The sequence below is a fragment of the Silene latifolia genome, chromosome Y, assembly GCF_048544455.1.
Source record: "Silene latifolia isolate original U9 population chromosome Y, ASM4854445v1, whole genome shotgun sequence".
Lineage (NCBI taxonomy): Eukaryota > Viridiplantae > Streptophyta > Magnoliopsida > Caryophyllales > Caryophyllaceae > Silene > Silene latifolia.
The window spans coordinates 314,036,262-314,045,086 of record NC_133538.1 but is presented as its reverse complement, the minus strand read 5'-3'; the positions used below and the strand labels follow the sequence as shown (position 1 = coordinate 314,045,086).

General features: G+C 35.9%; 1 long non-coding RNA gene across 1 annotated transcript; it reads left to right on the top strand.

Moving 5' to 3' along the window:
• Positions 1–4,962: 4,962 nt before the first annotated feature.
• On the top strand, positions 4,963–6,269 carry LOC141627433 (uncharacterized). The gene is made up of 2 exons (XR_012536999.1): positions 4,963–5,810; positions 5,888–6,269. It is a non-coding gene; the product is annotated as an uncharacterized LOC141627433 (long non-coding RNA).
• The last annotated feature ends 2,556 nt before the right edge of the window (positions 6,270–8,825 follow it).

Sequence of the window (8,825 nt, the reverse complement as noted above, 5' to 3'; positions counted from 1 at the left end):
CACAAGATTATATCAGAGATGAGTGGCTAAGATCAAATCTTACATGTCATATAAAACCATTGTCATTTACTTATTTTCTCTTTTTTCTAATGTTACTTTTTTTTTTACTTTAATTTTTTTTTCTTTTTTTTTTACCTCGTGTTATTATGCTTTTTTTACCACTTTGATTTTTGTTTTCTCTTATGTTTTTTTTAATTTACTCATTATGTTACCTTTTTTTCTTTTTCTTTTTGTACCAGATTTTTTTACTTGAAATTTTTTTTACTCTTATTTTTTTTACCTCGTGTTATTATGCTATTATTGTGCTTTTTTTTACCTGGATTTTTTAACGACTTTGATTTTTTTCTCTTTTTTTTATCACATGTTATTGTGCTGTTATTGTTATTCCACTATTATTGTGATGTTATTCTGCTGTTAGTTTGATTTTTTACGACTTTGATTTTTTTTTCTTTTTTTTTTTACCACGTGTTATTATGCTGTTATTCTACTGTTATTCTGCTGTTATTGTGATGTTATTCCGGAGTCACTTTGATTTTTTTACTATTTTGATTTTTTTACTACTTTGATTTTTTTACTCTTATTTTTACCGCATGTTATTGTGTTGTTATTATGGTGTTATTGTGATGTTATTCCGGTGTCACTTTGATTTTTTTACGACTTTGATTTTATTGTGCTGTTATTGTTTTTCCGCTGTTATTGTGATGTTATTCTGCTGTAACTTTGATTTTTTTTTCTTTTTTTTACCACGTGTTATTGTGCTGTTATTCTACTGTTATTGTGATGTTATTCCGGTGTCACTTTGATTTTTTTTACTACTTTGATTTTTTTACTCTTTTTTTACTACGTGTTATTGTGCTGTTATTCTGGTGGTATTGTTATTCTGGTGTTATTGTAATATTATTCTGGTGTTATTATGAGTAGTGTGTCCCTGTGTTCAACATCTGAAGCCTTTACCATCTCTGATGTTAAATTCACTATATTGCACCATTAATTACAGTATATATATAATCTCAACTAACTGCCAAACCATCATAGACGTTGCATTCAAAGATACAAATGTTAAAGCAAAAGAGACAAGCATAATTATTAGTAGAATTGATCGTCTAGAAAATCAGAACAGCCTACATTTTGTTAGACTTGAGAGAGATACTATTTAACATTTATCATCAACATTTCGACTTCGACCCACCCCATATCACCACTAAACTCGTCACCATCGTCGCCCATCAGAAAAAAGATCCACCGCGACGACCACCAACACACTTCTCCCTCGTTAATCGAGGGACCATGTCCCAATTCTCTACAAACCGAACTCGATTTCGGCGAACTCAAGACTCCCGCACATCAGCCACCATCTAGCACCGAGCACCACATCAAACGACCTTTTCCTTGATATCATCCGAATTAAGCAAGTTCAGCACCACTGCCGTTCAAATCAAAATTTAGGAATACATTTCAGTAGTAAGTAACAAAGAAAACAATGTCACTGGATCATTATCGAGGCAAACTAAAATGACCAAAAACACCACCTTTAACGAAAAGAAATTCATAGCTTCATATCATAACTTGATTACATCACACTGCAACATTATTACAAACACTAAAACAACGTCGTCATTAAAAAACAAACAGAGTACACTGACATAACATTAGCATAATTAGCAGAAGATTACACCATAATCCAAGCAACCTTAACCTCAATAGTCTTGGGTTTCTTAGGTTCAGGAGGAGGAAGTTTCTCAACAGTAACACACAAGACATCGTCTTGACAAACAGCAGTAATAGCCTCCATATTTGCATTCTCAGGTAACACAAACTTCCTCATAAACTTCCCAATTCTCCTCTCCATCTTCAAATACTTAACTCCCACAAAAAAATTGATGGACCCATGGCTTCATCACCATTAACCCCCACAAATTCAGACATCTACCATACCCGACTTCGCTGCACCCTTCACTCACACCTCCCAATTAACGCCGCGCCCTCTCATCTCAAATCTCAATTCTCAATACAACACACCCGTATATACATTTATCTAAAATTAAACAGCCAAAAATGGAAAAGCAGGTGAAGGAGGAGAGTAGTAAGGTGAAAACAGCATCAAGTGAGCAACACCATATCCACATTAACCACCATCTCGTCATCGTCGCACACCAGCAACACTCGTCTTTGACAAGCTCACCAACCAGACACCAGCAACCTGCAATTCCGAGTCAAACACACCAATTCCATCTACGAATCACATTGCAACAACATCAAAATCATCAAACTGAAACAAAACAAATAATTTGTTTTGAATCGGACTCCGCAACGCAAGTCTCCGATCAGAATTCTGAAAAGCGGGCTGAATTCCGACAAAGCCTAGAAACTCGGGGCGATTAACGGCGGTGGTAACCTTACTTTGGAGGGACGAGATCGAATGGAAGAAGAGAATCTCGGTTGCATAACTAATTTATAATTTTGATGATCGATTCAAGCATCAACTTTTGATTTCGAAAATGGTAAGAGAGTCGATTTTGGGAGATTTGTAAGACTTAGCTTGATCCATAATTATTCTGTGCTGTTTAATTTGCAAAATTGTTAAAAGTTTTGATTGGGGATTTCTGGTTGAGGAGTGCGAGCTTGAAAGTCAGAGAGGGAGTGTGTTTGTGTCTATTTTGGGGGAGTGGAGTTGTTTTTTTAGAGACAGCAGGAAAAACGTTATTAGTGGGGAAGGTGACGTAAAATCTGGATCATTGATCTTGGTATAATTCAATGGTCTAGATAGATTTGTGAGCACAAACTCACAACTCACCGTAAGAACCAAACTCACGAGATCCCGCCTCTATATATATATATATATATATATATATATACGCATTTTAAGAATGTAGATACACTTTTTTTTTAAAAAAAATTTTACCAAATCTCATATACACTTTTAACTAAAGTAGGTACAGTTTAATGTATCGTAGATACACTTTTTTTTCATAATTTTAGATACATTTTTTCAACAATGTAGATACACTTTAATCTATAGTAGATACACTAAATCTCATGTATACTTTAGACTACCATAAATTCACTTACTACATAAATCCTGGGTACATTTTATAACATTTCACATACATTTTTTTCGTACTAGGTACATTTTTCCCTACGCTAGATACAAAAAATACAAATGATCTGAATACACAAAAATAGTACTCTAATACAAAAAGTCAGAAATAGGGGGACTAGATACACTTATAACAATTTCCCAAATTTAAGCGAATAATAGAAGAAAGCAGGAAAGTTTGAGCAATTTAGAATAAAAACTGAAAAAGGATATTGTGCATCAAACTTTGCACGAAGAGCAAGCTTTTTTAGCTTCCGTAATTCAATTGCTGCTTTATCTTCATTCTGTTTTGCGCCACTGTCCCCAGTCAAGTTTGTAACACCCCCATACTCCAAGTGCCTTACCATGACCACTCAGGTATAAGGATACTACCATCTCGGTTGCCCGAGGTACTGAATATCATAAGACAATAAAGAAACGTACTTTTAAAGTAATTATAGATTAAGTGATTACATGTTCAAACCAAAACTAATAAAAGGAATTACAAGGTTCTCATACGGTCTACAGCTAAAACTATCAAAGCTACTAGACTTCGTCGACACAAATGAAGACTTCTAACCGCCACGTGATGACTCATCCCGGCTATCCCATACGCGTCATATCACACTGCTCAATAATCGCTCACCACCCCGAATGGATCACCACGTTTTTAAAACATTTAAACGGGGTCAAGATTAATCACACAATTCAATACATATATCAACAATAAGATAAACAGACAGGCCGAACCGAATCACACACACACACACACACCACCAACTCCCATCGTCTCAATACTGACTGTCCACTGGACCAGCCCTGCCAGTGGGGGACCGCAGCCGTTCCCACCTAAGCCCCGCTCATCGTACGAGCGATAACCCTGTCCCATTAATGTGCACATCCCCTTCCGTGGCGGGTTCCACGAAGGGCGAAACTAGGGCGTGAAGTCACTCCCGCAAGTGACCCCACTCAGCCGAGAACGTGTTGGTGATTTAAGTGTCATCGACCATTTAAATGTAATTGGATATCGTGGTAAAAATCGTACGGAAGCTCGTAATGTTATAATATGAATCGGGAGTGTGGAGTACACGTTCATATATAAACAAATTATGGAGCTAACGGGATGAACGGAAGAAAAGGAAAAGAAACATTAATCGATCGATTAATGTAGTCGACCAAAGACATCGATCGACTAAGTCATATTGATCGATCGAATAAATTGTTAGCCTGGGATTGTTCGATCGAGCAAAGGGGAATTGTCCAACTGTTCGATCGAGCAAGAAGAATTGTCAAACTGTTCGATCAAGCAAGAAGTACTGTCAAGTTGTTCGATCGAGAAGCCATATTGGTCGATCGACCAACTTGGTCATTCGATCGAGAGTAATAAATTTGAAAAAACAGGAACGACGCTCTGTTGAAAATGAATGGGTATGTACCTATTCACTTTAATTTGCATTTCATGCATTCACACCAATGTCAAAGGGTGCATATTTTCCTATAAATAGGAGGACATATGTGAAAGTTTATATACAAGAAAAATTTCAGATTTTACCTTTCTACAAACCATTCAAAACAAGAAAGTTTCTTTGTTTTCTCGCCTAAGAATACAAAGGTCGGTGTAGTTTTATCCTACGATCGATTTCGCGGTTTCCCTAGGCTTGTAAGGGGCGAAATACTTTCTAAGGAAAGCAGTCCCTTGCGACTCTACATTAATCTAAGTACCATATATTTCCTTTCTATATATATTCATATTGTTTCATACACTATATATATACCCCTTTTCTCCAACATTCTTAGAAAGTATTTTATATAAGTATTAATATAGTGTATTAATATAGTATTGTTGTCATGGATGATATGAAAGGAAAGAGTAAGTTTGAGATATTGGAAAAATTTGAAGGAATTGATTTTCGTAGATGGCAAAAGAAAATGCACTTCAAACTTTCTCATTTAAAAGTAGCCTATGTGATTACTACACCATGTCCTCCGGAACCGGAAGATGATCAAGCCATTGATGCCCTCCGTAGAAAGGCTAAATGGGAGAATGATGATTATATATGTCGTGGACATATATTAAATGGTATGTCAAATACACTATTTGACATGTATCAACATGTTGAATCTTCTACTTTGCTTTGGGATCAATTGGAGAAGAGGTATATGGATGAAGATGCCACAAGTAGCAAGTTTTTGGTAAGTCGTTTTATGAACTATAAAATGACGGACTCTCGTCCCGTGTCGGAACAATTTAATGAACTAGTTCATATTATTAATCGTTTTTCTCAATATGACATGCCTATGAATGAGAATATGTCCGTGTCTAGTATTATTGAGAAATTACCACCGACTTGGAAAAATTTTAAGCATGAATTAAAACATAAAAAGGAAGCCATGACTTTGGCCCAACTTGGTAGAAGTCTCCAAGTCGAGGAAGGCCTTAGGGCCGAAGAAAATGACAAACCTACCGGAAAGGTAGATGCTAAGAGTTCCTCCATTAATATGGTGGAACAAGGGGAAAGTTCTAAGTGGAAGGACAAGGACAAAGGCAAAGGCAAGAAACGCCCTTATAATGATACTAATAATGAACCGAACAAGAAACCAAAAAGTGCTTGTTGGATATGCGGTAAAACCGGACACTTTAAGGCGGATTGCCGAGTAAGGAAGAAGAAAATGAAAACTTCGGGGAAAAGCACCGGACAAGGGTCTAAGGACCATGGTGCTTCTACTAGCCAAGGTAATATTTTAAATTGTATTAAAAATAATTCTAGTAAGAATTATGTTACATCTATTGATGAGGCAAATTATGTGCAGGATGATGAAATAATTTGGTGGATTGATTCGGGTGCAACAAGACATGTTTGCAAAAATCGTTCTTGGTTCAAAAATTTTGTACCGGTAGAAGACGGATCCATTCTTCACATGGGCAACGAATCAACCGCAAAAATACAAGGCCGTGGAAATATTACTTTAGTATTTAGTTCCGGAAAAACCGTAGTATTAAAAGATGTATTATATGTACCCGACATAAGGAAAAACTTAGTATCGGGAGGATTATTAAATAAATCCGGTTATAAACAAGTAATAGAATCGGATAAGTATGTATTATCAAAATCCGGAATATTTATAGGTTTCGGTTATTATTGTAATGGTATGTTTATGTTAAATATAAATAAAATAGATGATTGTGTGTATATTGTTTCTACATCTACATCTCCGTCTAATTTATGGCATGCAAGGCTTGGACATGTTCATTATAAGCGACTTCTTCTTATGTCTAAACATGACTTAATTCCACCATTTGATTTACAAACTCGTAAATGTGAGACATGTATGCTTACTAAAATTACTAGACAACCTTTTAAAAATATCGTAAGTACATCACAAATGCTAGATTTAATACATAGTGATTTATGTGATTTACATTCTACTCCTTCTTTAGGAAATAAAAGGTATTTGGGAACTTTTATTGATGATTATTCCCGGTTTTGCTATGTCTATTTAATGCATACTAAAGATGAGGCTCTTGATAAATTTATCACTTATAAAAATGAAGTAGAATTGCAAAAATCTAGCAAGATTAAAAGACTTCGAACCGATCGAGGTGGTGAGTACTTGGATCCTAAGTACTTTGCAAATTGTGGAATTATACATGAAGTTACTCCTCCATACACACCACAATTAAATGGTGTAGCGGAAAGGAAAAATAGATCTCTAAAAGAGATGATGAATTCCATGCTATCATACTCGGGTTTGAGTGAAGGTTTTTGGGGTGAAGCCGTGTTGACCGCATGTTATCTATTAAATAGAGTGCCAAACAAGCGGAATGACATAACCCCATATGAACTTTGGTACAAAAAGAAGCCGAATCTAAGTTATCTTAGAGTTTGGGGATGTCGGGCCGTTGTAAGACTACCCGATCCTAAAAGGAAAACTTTGGGAGAAAAAGGAATAGATTGTATATTTATTGGTTATGCTATGCATTCAAAAGCATATAGATTCTATGTAATAGAACCTAATAATTCTATTGCGATTCATTCCGTGATTGAATCAAGGGATGCAATTTTCGATGAAGAAAGATTTACATCGATGAAAAGGCCTAAAGACTTAGTGCCAAATATTAGTAATGATGCTAGCAACTCATCACAAAGTTCGGTCAACCCCTCCCAAGTGGTTGTGCCTAGGAGAAGTAAAAGAGCTAGAAAAGCAAAGGACTTTGGTCCGGACTTCCAAACTTATTTAGTGGAAGGATCTAGGGACGAACTAGGACTTCAATATGCTTATTGTTATAACATAGATGAAGATCCTAAGACATTTAAAGAGGCAATGACATCACAAGATGTTGCCTTTTGGAAAGAAGCCATCAATGACGAAATGGATTCCATAATGGGAAACAATACATGGGTTCTTTCTGATTTACCAAAAGGATGTAAACCTTTAGGTTGTAGATGGATCTTTAAGAAAAAGATGCATGTTGATGGCTCCATCGACAAGTTCAAAGCTCGATTAGTTATTCAAGGCTTTAGACAAAAGGAAGGAATAGACTATTTCGATACTTATGCACCGGTTGCTAGAATTTCTACAATAAGGTTATTAATAGCAATTGCTTCCATACATAATTTGGTAATACACCAAATGGATGTGAAAACAGCGTTTTTACATGGTGAATTGGAAGAAGAAATTTACATGAAACAACCGGAAGGTTTTATTATGCCCGGACAAGAGCATAAGGTTTGCAAGTTGGTGAAATCCTTATACGGACTTAAACAAGCACCAAAGCAATGGCATCATAAATTTGATGAAGTAGTCTTGTCTAATGGTTATAAACTTAATCAATCGGACAAATGTGTATATAGCAAATTTGATAACTCCGGTAATGGTGTCATCATTTGTTTATATGTTGATGATATGTTAATTTTTGGTACGGATCAAAAGCAAGTTGATCTTACTAAGGCATTTTTATCATCAAATTTTGCTATGAAGGACATGAGCATAGCGGATGTGATTCTTGGAATTAAGATCAAAAGAACTAATCTTGGAATATCCTTGTCACAATCTCATTACATTGAGAAAGTACTTAAAAAGTTTAATTGTGAAAATAGCAGTGCTGCTCATTCACCAATGGAGGCAAACATAAAGCTAATGCCCAATACGGGATTACCATTGTCACAATTGAAGTATTCTCAAGTCATAGGATGTTTAATGTATGCTATGACAAGTACTCGACCGGATATTGCATATGCAGTTGGAAGGTTAAGTAGATACACGAGTAATCCAAGTAGTCATCATTGGAGCGCGGTAATGCGTGTTTTAAAGTATCTTAAGAGTACAAAAGACTTTGCATTAACCTATAGTGGGAATCCTTCAGTGTTAGAAGGCTACTCGGATGCAAGTTGGATTACCAATATTGAAGATCATTCTTCAACTAGTGGTTGGGTCTTTTTGCTTGGGGGAGGTGCCATTTCTTGGGCTTCCAAAAAGCAAACTTGTATTACGACATCCACTATGGAGTCGGAATTTGTAGCCTTGGCAAAGAAATAGGAAAAGAGGCGGAATGGCTTAAGAATTTGGTATATGAAATACCTATATGGCCTAAACCGATATCTCCAATATCAATCCATTGTGATAGTGCTGCAACTTTGGCTAAAGCTTATAGTCAAATATATAATGGGAAATCAAGGCATCTCGGAGTAAGACATAGTGCTGTACGAGAATTAATTTCCAATGGAGTTATTTCGGTAGACTTTGTAAG